This window comes from Fistularia commersonii, chromosome 14, assembly GCF_037954325.1.
Source record: "Fistularia commersonii isolate RoL2024-O1a breed Wild chromosome 14, RoL_Fcom_v1.0, whole genome shotgun sequence".
Taxonomy (NCBI): domain Eukaryota; kingdom Metazoa; phylum Chordata; class Actinopteri; order Syngnathiformes; family Fistulariidae; genus Fistularia; species Fistularia commersonii.
In genome coordinates, this window is record NC_141297.1 from 9,355,758 (window position 1) to 9,369,545 (window position 13,788).

A 13,788-nucleotide genomic window follows, 5' to 3' on the forward strand; every position below is an offset into this window, starting at 1 on the left:
TGAGCCCTGATGATTATTCTCAACATTACTGCAGAGTCGCTACAGTAAGTTTATATATATATATATATATATATAGATAAAAATGTATTTATATTCATTCTCCAGAATGGTACCGGAGATCAAGTGGGTACCAGGTAGATGGGACAAGAAGAGCACTGCATACTCCATAATATACGGGGTGAGCTGATAACGGCAGTTGCATTAGTTATGTTGGCTGTGTCAGCTCGGGCGGCTGACAAATTACTCGTTTTAGTTAGCCAAGATGAAAGCGTAAATTCCAAATATGAGGAGAAGATAAGGAAAGTGTAAAGGGGTAAAAAAATCTAGAAAAACTAAGCTAAAAACAAACCAAACCAAAAAGAAATCAAAAGAAAAAGTTGAAAATGCTACTCCATGCACCGGCCAGTCATTGCAAGAGCAGTGACCTGCAAACTGAAGTCAAAGAGAAGATTTATGAATGTAGTGACAGAGGGCATGAAGTTAGTTGGTGTGAGAGAAGAGGATACAGAGAATGCGGTTCGAGGAGATTGATTCACTGTAGAGATCCCTGAAGGATGTAGCAGAAAAGAAAAGAGGTTAATCCTCACCTTTCACCAGTCCAAATATACTAATTGTTATTATAAAGATTATTATTTTTACTATTATTACCATTAGCATTATATTGAAGCGAGTCACAAATGTTGGGGTTTATGTTTGCTGTGGCCAGCAACAGTTATTGCTCATTAAAAAGATGTTTTACTGTCACCCGGGTGTTTCCCTGACTAACACGCGACAATATGTTGCATATTTGTAAAATGGTATCATAAAATATTGTAGCACATCAATAAAGTCAATCTAAAAGCTTTCTTCAAGATGTTACTTGACATGACATTGAAAGCTCTTCAGGGAAAAATAATTAACAGTTTAGCTTCTGAATTTTTTCGACCGCCAAGCAAGAAAAAAAATGTTTCCTCCAAAGGAAATTGGTCGTTTCTCAAACTTGGCAGATATGTCATTTAAATCGCAATATACCATGTTACTGGTGCTCCTGGCTTATAAACAGAATGGGAGATGACACTCTGACTGATTATTTGTATTTCTCCCAAAACACACCTATGATTAATCTAAAGACAGATAACCATTTGCACCCTGTACAAGACTTCCTGCCCAGAATTTCCATCATTTCTCTTTTCAGAATTAATTCTGTAGACTCAGAGATTTCTTGAAAACACCCCTTGAGCTAACAAACTAATCTAACAATCAGAGGAACCTGCATGAGATCTCAGTGAATCTGACTCACAGAATAATTTTGAGCTGATTTTTTAAGTTTACTTCCAATCCAATGAGTGAACAGTAGGCCAGCATTGATTCTGCCCCTGTGACAATAGTTGGTGCCTGATAAACAGTGTGTCAGAAAAAGTTGTTCTCCTATTTTAACACACTGGCATCATGTAGTAACTCTGATCATATGCTCTCATTTCACATTTGCCAAACTGAAAGATAAGCTTTTTTCTCTTGGCTCTGTTGGATTGGATTCCAAACTTGGTTCATTATTAATTCCATTCATCCACTGTTTCATAATGGATGTTTATCAGGTTTTTCATATTCTGCCATTCATTCACAGCTTTCTATATTTCCACATCCCCAACTGCTTTTGTTGGTTTCTACTGTTTATGGTTTAGGTCTTTGAGACTTTTTGGTGTGAAGAACTCAGTGGAGGGACGTGCATTTTACATCTAGCCCGTCAGCAGTGCTCTGAATCAATCCACCCCCAATAATTAGTTTAAGGGAATAAAAAAAAAACATCTTATTATGCAGAAATGGGGTATAAAGACGAAGGGGTGCCCAACTCTGTAGTCTTCCACTGACACCCCCCATGCGTGATCGATCACGCACCCCGCGGCTTTGACCGGGGAACGGCCCGGCAACCCAAGTGCCCAAATTCTAAGAGTGTGTAAAACAAATATTTTTTAGGAAGTAAACTCGACCGTTGAGGCGATGGTGTAAAATGGCCATGCGTCCTTGGTTAGAGGCCTGAATTTCTTCACCTGCACATTCGCTGGACGCGTCTCAGCGAATTTTCAGAGAGGATGAACAATCCTCTCGGGGTGACATTCATTCTGGCCCGGTTTATCTCGTAAGTGTATTTCCTAACTTCAAATAAAACATTCTTGCTTGATCAGATTCTGACCATTGTGACGTTTTTCCCTGAATGAAATCCGAGCACACCGGGACAACAAAGTCTGGTTCCGTGGCGGGAGACACAAAAAACGGACAGTAGCAACAATAAATGCCCTTCTAGCGAACAGTTGCGACACATAAAACCGACCAATAATAACCTTATAAACTTGCAGAATTATTTAGGAAAATAGCAGTAAGAAATCAGCATTTTACTCACCAAAATCTCTGATCATTCGTAGACAAAATCCAACCTCCTTTCTTTCCTCAAATAGAGTTCAATGATTCCGTCGTACAGATTATCCGTGCGCGTCAGCTCCAAGCACGCCAAGCAATCCAGTTTGTAGGCTACTTCGGAGCCCGTGAGCCAGGGGTACCGATCATAGTTCGTGGCTTGAAAATGTTGGACAAATCCTTTTCCTGGTTGGGAAAGGTTCGCTAGCTTAGGAGTTGCCCAACCTTTCTTTACTCTGTGCAGCTTTTCTTCAAAACTCCATCTAGAAAATGGCTTTAACAATAATAGCAACAAAATCCGTTTCTTCTCCTCCTGCAGCCATTGCGGGTTGACAAAACCGATATTAAACAAACACAACTTTATTTCTGTTCGCAGATCGCTTGTATGCTTCTCCTCGTGAATACACTAGTCCACTCTCTGTCTATCCAATCAGAGGGTGTGAATATGCTGACGTTGTTGTAGCCTGCTGGAAGGCTGTGATGTCGCCAACTCAAAATTTGATCAGTTGAAGCAACAGCATATTTTTTTGCGTAAAGGGCGAGCAGAATTGACTGGGCTGCACAATCTTGACTTGACTAATTTATTTACTTCTTTTAAAAGGAAGTTGTGCCCTGAACTAAATGATTGTAAATCATGGAGAAGAAAAAAAAAAAACCTTTATTGTCATCACACAGAATACATATAAATTTATCAGCAAAATGCAGTACCCAGGGTATATATAACCACTTCTTTCTAAAGCTGGCCTTTTCTCAGCTGTGGACAGGAGTTTTATCACCAAACATACACATTTGCGAGTATGGAGCAAGCAAATGCAAACCATTTGTTATATTCATGTGTAATTATGGCATGTAAAATCGTAAATACGGCAAATGCTTTCATATTGAACCACTTTTAAAAGCAGTTTTAAAACTTGTTAACATGAGCTGTCATACTAGGCTTGGCTAAACACCCCTCATTTGATGCAATGATATGAAAAGTTATTCGTTTTGACAAGATCCTGAAAAATATAATATAATAAATATATAATATAAATATTATAGTGTGAAGATGGCACAGAGATGTTTAATACAGACCAATGTCAAATGTGAGGAATGATTTTCAAAAATGTCAAAGCTGCCTTTCTTACATGATTTCCCTTACATTAAACATCCATTCATTCATTCATTCATAGTGAATACTGCCTATCCTGGAGTCAGGGTTGCAGGGAGGCTGGAGCCTATCCCAGCTGTCATCAGATGAAAGGTGGGGTATCTGTGACGGAGTGCCATGTTTTTAGACTGTGGAAGAAAACCAGAGGGCCCTGGAGGAAACCCATGCAGACAAAGGGAGAACTTGAAAACCAAAGGGAGAACTCTCGAAAACACAGATATGCCCCCTATCAGAATCAAACAAGGGCTGTCTGCCATAGCTGCCCAAAATTAAATTAATATAATCAGTATATTCACAGAAAAATATTACATTTGGATTATAATAATTGTTCTTTGAATAGATATGTATGAAAGAAACAGAAATAATGTAAAAAAAATATTTTCTCAAATTTATGTTTGTATTGGCTTGGTTTGTTGTTTTAGGGAGATGACATTGCTCTATACAATGAAATCAATTATGTAAAATGTGAAATTATTTTTGAGAACACTTGTGCCAAAGGTATTTACAGCCACCTCAATCCTAGCTTCCATGAAAAAAGGGAAAAATAAATAAATAAATATATATATAAACAGTCAGAAACTCATCAGTGAGGTATAATCTTTCACAGTGCATATCCTAACATGATTCCACGCTTTCGCTGTGTAGTGATTAACTGCTGCTCATAATGCATGTTTGCCTTGTTTCTACCATGAACCTATGTGTTTCACAGTAATTGTGGCAATTCATCTGTACCCCCTGTTAATCTCCGGTCTCGGCCTCTAACTGGACCTTAATGGGTATTTTCAACTGTGACCAGGGCAGAGGCCTCTGATTTCACAGCTCTATCAGTCCATATTATGCCATTTCTAATAACTCTGTCTGCAACAGATATTAACTATGTATTATGTGAGGTGAGATACCAGCTGAGGAGGCTAGTGATTCAACTAATTGATAGGATTTGGAGAATGACGGGCCTCCGGCTTTTTTTCCAATTCAACGCATACATAGGCCACTGAACCACTGAAACCACTGTGTGAATTATATATACATATATATATATATATATATTAATTATATATTCTGCATAGTAGCATAAATCTAATACTATATGCTGACAATTAATGTAAGATTAGAATCCTTGGTAAAAAGCAAATGTAAAACCTGAGGTGTCTGATTAGTTCATGGTTTGGCAACAATGTCTAAAAATGTTGATGTTTCAGAGCCTTTGGTTGAGAGTCACTTTTTGAGAGCAATTCAAAACTATTGTGTTCATTTTAGTATCAATAATACCCAACTGTATTCAGCGCGTGAGGGATCATGTCTTTAGGCGTCTCAAGGCATCTTGAGACATTGGAACTGTCAGGAAAACAAAGAACAAAAGTCAGGTTAATTGCAGGCTGCAAATAGTCCTTTGGGTCTGAATGTGAGAATGAATGCTTATCTGCCTTTTAAATTCGGTCAAGTGATTGACTGTAGATTGGTATGGACTGAACCCTTCCTTCTGCCCTGTGAGAACTTGGGTTACCTCCAGCTCCCTGCAACCCTGTGGAAAAAAAGCAAATGAATGAATGACTGACTGAATGAATGAATAGAATAAAGAGATTAATGGACACAGGCAAATCCGTAACAGCCCCCAAAGCTTCTTTTTAATTTTTTTTTAAATCTTGCAGGATAAGTGGCTGATTTTGTCATAATGAATGACCATTGGCCATCTAGGTATTTTACTACCTCCTCCACTGACAATCAACAGTTTTTTTTTGGTTTTTTTTTGCCTGGTCTCAGTGGCATCATCTTTGCCTTTTGCTACATGCTTGTCAGAGACCAGAGACTTTTCTTATCAATATATCTCCATCTGAAGGGCATTGCGGTGAGCTTTGGGTGTTAATCAATTTTATCTGACCTTAATTTACAGAGTAAATAATGAACTGCCTGGCCTGTATTAAAAATTAACAGAAAAATCGTTCAGATCAGTGTGGGGGGTGGATTTAATTCACACAGGAAGGATCCTTCATCAGCCTCCAAAAGCTTTTCACTGGCCACAGAACAGGGTTTCCCAAAGAAGACAAAAGGAAGGCCCAAAAGATCTGAAAGGAGCTACATGAGGATCCATTGATTTGGTGTCCTTGTGCAAAACTTGAACATCCCATTGTCCTCTGTTTTTTATGAGCAAGTGCGATGATTATTTTGTTATTTATAAATACAACAAACAAAAAAGTTGAGCAATAGTCCCTCTAAATTAGGTTGGGCTATTCCTTATAAATTAACGTAAAGTACAATTGTGAAGCGAGATTAAACCATTACATTTAAATAAGGTAAAGGTAAATTGCTCTAATGTCTAATACATGAGTGAATGTTTAAAACTAACTGCTGATGTCAAAATGACACTGAGACTAATGTTCACTATGTTGCATCGGTGCAAACTGCTCATTTCAAAGAAAAACTACAATGCATTTTCTTTGTTGTTCTGTTCTGAGTTTGTTCTAGCTCAGAAAAAGTTAATTGAAAACAAGGGCTACAAGAGGTTTGTTAAATGTTTCATCTCTTATCACCATTAAAGAAGAATACACGAGACTTTCAACAGTTAAACGGGTAAGTAAAGCCTTCAGTGTTTATTAAATTCTACTGTGTTAAGCAATGGTATGTACTGAATGTACCTTGATTCATATTCATGATAGAATGAATATGAATCAGAATCAACAGATATTAGTATTATTATTAATAATGATACTATAAATAACAACAGTTATAATATAACATCAACAATGAAAATAACAATAACAACGATAATAACTACTACAGCAATAATATTAATAATTCTAAGAATAATGCTATCTGTTCCCATCTGCAAAAGGCCAAATAACAGCAGCAGATAAAACCAGATTTTTGAACTCCCTGAGCCAAAAGACTGGGATGGTGTTAGAAATGTGAATATAAGTTTTAATTTGATCTCAAATTCAAAGTGTAAAGGGCAAAACAGAAAATAACAACATCTGTAATGTAGATGAAACAGTCCCAGGTTTCGGTTTCCCGAGAAGAATGTCAAAGGAGCCAAACAGGTCACATCCAAACAGTGACAACCACAGTGTTCATCTATACCTCGGATCCATCTTCCCTTACTCCATCTTGCCAAGGAACATTTTCTCAACCTCCCTCATCAGGGATGTGCCACCAGCATGTCAGATTGATAGATAAATCCAGGTATATGCCAGAGAAAGCTTTCTGCTCTAAGCAGACAACAGAGAGGCTCCCATTGCTGAAGAGATTTGTGCAGTTTATCATGCAGGTACAATGCAGTTTTCATTACATAAGAAAACTGTCATATTTTTGATGATGTTTTGGTTTTCATATAAACTTCGGATCACTAACAGTGCACAAGGTGAAATTTTCCCCTCTGTACTTATAAAATCTGATTTTAGCTGGTCTTTTGATGCCATGCCATGTCTGTACATACACATCAGAGGTAGACAATGCCAAAAAGTGGTGCTAAAGTGTGAACAGATGAAACTTGCAGAGTTTTGGAACAGAGTGTACAGTATATTACAGTATGTATATCAGGATAAAAGAGCCTCGTGCCCATCCACATGTACTATGAATCATTGACCTTTTTTATGCAGCACAAGACATGGGTGAGAACTTAGCACATAGCTCGAGGTTGAAAGCTGCAAGATTATCCTCTCAATGATGCTTCTGGTGTGTTTCTTATATGACTTTACTATAATGTAAACACCAACTAGTAATGACATTTTTTATTACTGAATAATTCATGCTCATTTAAATTTCCAATCTTTTAATCAAATAAACACCAGACGGCACAAAATCAAAGAGGGGCACATCAGTATTACTTAAGCTGTTATTCTACATGAAGTATCCATGCCATGCCTGTCTGAATTTTGCTGCTGTGATTAAGATAAAATACCATGGTGGTATGAAATATATAATTGAGATTTGATTTAAATAAATCTTCTGATATGGGTTTACAGAAATATACCAAGAGTTAAATAACAAACAAACAAACAAATAAATAGATAAATAAATAAAGACAGAAAGATACCCTCTTGACAATGAAACAAATCTTTAGTTTCAGCACACAGGGAGGTTCAACAGAGGTAAAGGACAGACTAGTGATGAATGTCATAGGTAACAGGTTAAACCATCTTCGCAAACTTGTGGCAAGACACGGTGATATATCTGATTGGGCCAAACATTACAAGATGACATCCAGAAGCCACTAACATTCATTACCACTGCTTGACTGCGAAGCAAATCTTTTTTTCCCCTTTCACTTTGGTCACTGTGTCAGATTCTGTGACCTTAGAGTCATAAATTATTTAGCTCAATCATAGCTTGCAGTCCTCCTCAACTGACATACTGAAATGATCTGGGACCAGGTGTCAGGGACAGATCTCACAGTGCCACCTGAACACCAAAACCATAAACAGTTATAGTAGAGGAGTGCTACAACAGGTCAATGTCAAGGATCACTCAGTTATAAAAGTATATGAGAAAAAACAACAGGAGAGATTGAATGCTGTTGCCAACCTCATGGGAAATTAGCACCCAGCTAACATTAATTTTTTACCCTTTCACCTCAAATTGCAATAACATTATAAAGTATTTACACTGCAATCTTGGTTTGCTTACTTTATGCCCTGAATAAGGGCAAGGTTATATGTTTAATGTTGTACCTAAACCTCACAAGAGTGTATCATAGTTTCTTATTTCTAATGGAAACAAATACATTAGGTCAAACAAAAATATCTATGTCATCAATGAAAACTATATATTGACAGAAACACTGGAGTGTTGGACATAATACTACTACTACTACTACTACTACTACTACTAATAATAATAATAATAATAATCATTATTATTATTATTGTTATTATTATTATAACAGCAACAACAACAACAACAACAACAATAATAATAATAATAATAATAATAACAATAATAATAATAATAATAATAATAATAATAATAATAATAATAATAATAAGAAGAAGAAGAAGAAGAAGAAGAAGAAGAAGAAGAAGAAGAAGAAGAAGAAGAAGAAGAAGAAGAAGAAGAAGAGTTTAAAAAATTGCCTTTATTCAAACCCTGGGATCTAACAGGTATACATTCAATGAGAACAATGACAGATACTTCATGTAGCTCAGTGGCAGGGGATCAACTCAGAATGAGAGCATCAACTCGCCATGGTTGTTTACGGAACACAAAACACCTCCAACCGCCCAAGTAGCAATAAAGTCCCCCAACTTGCCTGTTAAAGAGAAGAAATCAAAAGCCACTTTTAGGCGAGTCTTAATCGGTGCTTTTAAAACCATCACTGGACTCTCGTTTCATTGATTGTGGGCCTTCTTCTTCCGAGTAAGCCAAATGACTAATTTGGCAGAGCCTGATAAAAAGTTTAGTATAACTAACACCCTCTTGTTGGTCTTTGAATATCTTGGACCGCAAAATAAATAATTGGAAGGTAAGGGTAACCCTTAAACCTAGGAATAAACCCTTCGAGAAACAATACAGTGGCGTGAATACAACAGTCTCAGTGGTGGCTTGTTCATGGCCTGCCAGTATCTGGTATTCCCATCTTAAGATAAATGATAAATGTTCAAGCTTTATTTGGTGCTACACAAGAAAGAAAGTGTAGGTTAACTGATGTTCATCAGTCACACAGCCTATTCTCACAAATTCAAACATGGATACCAGAAATCTAATGAATAGATAAAACTGTCAAAAAAAAGACATAACTTATTACCTGGTGTTTTAATTGATTAACAAGTATGCTGGCAAGTATTCAATTTTTTAGTACTACTACCATTTTTTTCATCAAGTACTTACTTTATATTATCAACATGACATTTACAATAACAATATCGCTTCCTACAAGAGACTACAAGGCAACTAATAGCCCAAGAACGGAGCAGTGTCTTGCACGTTGAGGTTTTTGGGATTTAAAAGTACTGTTTTAATTGAGGGACAATACATTGCAAGTTTGTGAAGCAGCTTCTATTGCCAACGGGTGTAACAAGCAACTAACTTCATCACCTCAACAGAGAATGCGTCTAAAGACCAAAAGTGGATGTGAGTACAGGCATCAGACCTGAGGCTATTGAGCTTGTTGCACCAGTGAAACAAAGAATCTGCAGATGGCATGAGATGTGAGTAGTGAAGTCACATTACAAACACCTAACACATTAAACATGCCCATCATTCAACATTCAAGAGACATTTTCTAGCTGATTTACTTTTTTGTTTTCAAAGAAGGAAGTGTTTCTTTTTTCTTTCTGTTATAACTGCATTGCAATTTTCTGTTTGAAACGGTTTCCTACGTTCCGATAAAAAACAGAGATAGAGCAGAAAACAGTAAAACACTCACACATAAGATCTCAAAATAAAAAACTAAACCACAAGAAATATTCTTTGATAACTAAGATATGTCATCTTCAATCTCCATCTGCAGAAAAAAGTTGCTTTCAAGAAGAATAACACTGGGCACATCCATAAAATGGAATTCTTATTGTTAAGTTGCAACATAGAATATACAATAGGAAACAAATTATCACTCTGGGTTTCCTTAATCTTAAGAATATTTGGGTGCTTTTAAATGTGTTTCAAATGTGTGTTTACATGTTTTTCTTATTGAATGGCATTCATTAAAAAAAATAAGGAGAAAGAAGATATTTTTATATTTTAAATAAAGCCAAGGGTTTTTTTTTTTTGTTTTTTTTGTTTTTTAAAAGCTGTATTTTTGATTTCAATCACTTTAATGGCAAACATTTTTTATCACCCTTTTTGGGGGAGGGGGCTGAATATGTTCTATTCTCTTTGAAAAATGAAATAGTGGAATTTTATAAAGTCTGAAGCATTTTTTTTTCCAGCTGTCTGCGAAACATATCATACATTTTTAAACCTTTGTTTTCAACACCAAAAACATCTTAGTGACAACATTCAGAATCTGTTGCTCTGCAGAGTTTGGAAGCAAGAACAGAAAGGATGATTGGAGCAAAATACGGCCCCCCTCTCAGACCCTGAAGGCTGCTTGTGAGAGACCCAGATGGCATTTCTCTGCCTAATAGCCCCCCATCTTTTTCCATCGGTGAAGACTGACAAAAAAAATACAAGACCGGGTTAACTAAGGTTAACCAGGAAGTACTTCTACAGAGGTTAACTGTTCCTGACCCTTGACAACTTCAAATACCTTCCAATTAAGAAATCGGTTATACCCTCCTTTTGCTCCCTTAAAAAGGCTTCTCTACAAAGGTTGAAAGGGAATCTTTCAGAGGCATACAGATGGTATAGGGAGAGGTAGTCTACAGCGGTAGCATCTGTATTTCAAGAGACTGAATATGTCTCCCTTCAGACCTGCATATGTGTGTCCTCAGTCTCTAATAGAGGCGTAGGTGGTTTGACAAGAGTACAGCATTTAGGTCTAGTGCTGTGTGTCCATGGAAGGGGATGGAGGCTATTATTAACAAGATGAATAACCCCTTCGTTCTCTGAATTATATATAGTCTTTGACTTCAACCAAAGTGTTCATGATACATGTGCTGTAAAAAGAAGTTATTGTATGTTACCTCTACCAATAATAAATGACATAAGCAAATCTAAACAAAACATAGAGCTTTAACATATCAGAGTTCAAAAGCAGATGCATATTTTCTCTTTTTCTAAGCTTGTAAACTCAAGTTCATCTTCTTCTTCTCCTTTCGGTTGGCACAGCGAATCGACCCTCTCCATCTAACCCAGGGGTGGGCAAATTTTTGGCTCAGGGGATGCATTGACTATTAAAATTTGACAGATGGGCTGGGTCAGCACAAGATACATGTAAAAAAAAAAAAGCATTTGTTAACAGTACATATCTGACTCGTCTGACATTTGCTTTGAAAATAAAACCAGCTTGGTTTTGAAGGCTCTGACGTTTGCTTGCATTTCATGCACAAACCAGTTTTCCCCTTGTAGCTTCATGTCCAGCTCATTCATGTGTGTCAGTATGTTCACAGTAAAGGCTAAATCACAAAGCCAATCTGTGTCATTCAGCCCAGGAAAATTCTCAAGTAGCTCCCAAAATGAAATAATCTCCTGTTTGAGCTCCCACATTCATTGATCCAATCATTCGTTTAAAAAGACCAATGAGTTAAATGTGGCCCACGGGCCCGAGTTTGCCCAACCCTGATCTAACCCTATTCTCTGTGCCCTCCTCTCTAACACCAACTACCTTCATATCTTCTCCCCCTACGCTCATCAATCTTCTCTTTGGTGTTCCTCTAGAACTCAAGCCTGGCAGCTCCAATTCTAGCATCCATCTACCAATATATTCACTATCTCTCCTCTGCACATGACCTAACCGTCTCAGTCTGGCTTCTCTGATCTTCTCTCCAAAACAGCTAACATGTGTTGTTCTTCTGATAGACTCATTCCTGATCCTAACCATCCTGGTCATTCCCAAAGAGAACCTTAGCATCGTCATATCTGTGACCTCTAGCTCTGTCCTTGTTACTGTTTCCAGGCCATATATTTCTGATCTCACCTCTGTCTTGTACACCTTTCCTTGTATTCTGGCTGATAGTCTTCTATCACATAGTACCCCTGACACTTTTCTCCACCCATTCCAACCTGCTCGTGCCCGTCTCTTTTCCATTCTCCGGCGCTCTGTACTGTTGATCCCAAGTACCTGAAATCCTCCAATTTCTTGATCTCCACTCAATGTAGCCTCACCGTTCCATCTGGGATCCTCTCATTCACACACAGATACTTTGTCTTCCTGAGACTAATGTGCATCCCTCTCCTTTCCAGAGGTTACCTCCACCTCTCTAGATTTTCTTCAACCTGTTCTCTGCTCCCCCTACTGATCACAATGTCATCTGCAAACATCACAGTCCATGGAAATTCCTGTCTAACCTCATCTGTCAGCCTGTCCATCACTACTGCAAACAAGAAGGGGCTCAAAGCTGATCCCACATCCACCACTCCAGACTTCCTCATACAATACCAGAGTTCCTCTCTTGCCCCCCTGTCATATGCTTTTTCTGGGTCTATAGAAATGCTGTGCAGCCCCCTCTGGTCTTCTCTGTACTCAATCAGCATTCTCAAAGCAAATACTGCATCTCTAGTACTCTTTCTAAACATGGAGCCATACTGCTGTTCCCAAATGCTGACTTCAGCTGTCAGTCTAGTTTCCAATACTCTTTCCCATAACTTCATTGTATGGTTTATCAACTTCATCCCTCTATAGTTGCTGCAATTCTACACATCCCCCTTAGTCTTGAAAATGGATACCACAAAACTTCTTCTCCATTCCTCAGGCATCTTCTCATTCTCTAGGATCCTGTTGAGTAGTCTAGCCACTCTAACACTGCCTCTCCTAGACACTTCTGCACTCTCACAGGTATATCATCAGGACCACCTGCCTTGTCAGTCTTCAACCTCTTCAGTTCCTTCACTTTTACTAATTTCTGCTACTTTTTGGTCTAAAATAGTCACCTCTTGTACCCTTTCCTCTCTTTAATTTTCCTCATTCATTAGCTGTTCAAACTACTTTTTCCATCTTTCAATCACTCTTCTAGCATCTGTCAAACATTGCCAATACATTTCTCCATTAAACAGTATCTGGTGTAACATATGCAAACTGTTAACACTCGACATCTACCAGATTTGGATCCATATATGTGCATCTATTCATACAAGATGCACATATTGGTTCTCTGTTGATTTGATTACTTTAAATTTCAGAAGAAATACATGGATTTACTGTTTGTATCTACACACATATAATCTCTAAATGTTGCTTACTTAATGTGAATAGAGAACATAGCCATTAGTTAATTGATATTTTTATGTTGTTATATGTTAACCAACAGGCTACAGGCTTATATAGATTGTAAACTATATAAACCAATGTCAATGGCCCCATCTATTTTTCTTCAAATACTTTAAGAGTCTCGGAAGCATACGAAATGTTTTTGTGCTAAATAAATAAATAGATCAGTAAATTCCTAAATACAAATACAAGCAAAGGTACCAAAGGGACTGGAAGCTAATGAGGTATCTGTAAAGTCACTCATGCTCTGAGATTCATCTGAGCCTGTTTCAAAGACATTATTCACAGATATTATCTGCATTCAATGTGTTAACATTGAATGCAGATCCTCTGTCTTCTTGAACCAGTTTCATAATTTATAAAAGCAGGTATACCAGGTACATTTTTTTAAAGTAAAACAGTGAATATTATTGTTTCTGATGGGCTTTCATGACAGTGAGTCAAAAGG

General features: G+C 37.4%; 1 long non-coding RNA gene across 1 annotated transcript in view; it reads right to left on the reverse strand.

Moving 5' to 3' along the window:
* Nucleotides 1–3,636: 3,636 nt before the first annotated feature.
* The window catches only part of LOC147227215 (uncharacterized), a 125,491-nt gene continuing 115,339 nt past the window's right edge, over nucleotides 3,637–13,788 (reverse strand). Inside the window, exons 2-4 of the long non-coding RNA XR_015107077.1 lie at nucleotides 4,966–5,063; nucleotides 4,816–4,876; nucleotides 3,637–3,692 (exon numbers count right to left, since the gene is read on the reverse strand). This is a non-coding gene — a long non-coding RNA (uncharacterized LOC147227215). The remainder of the gene's footprint in view (nucleotides 3,693–4,815; nucleotides 4,877–4,965; nucleotides 5,064–13,788) is intronic.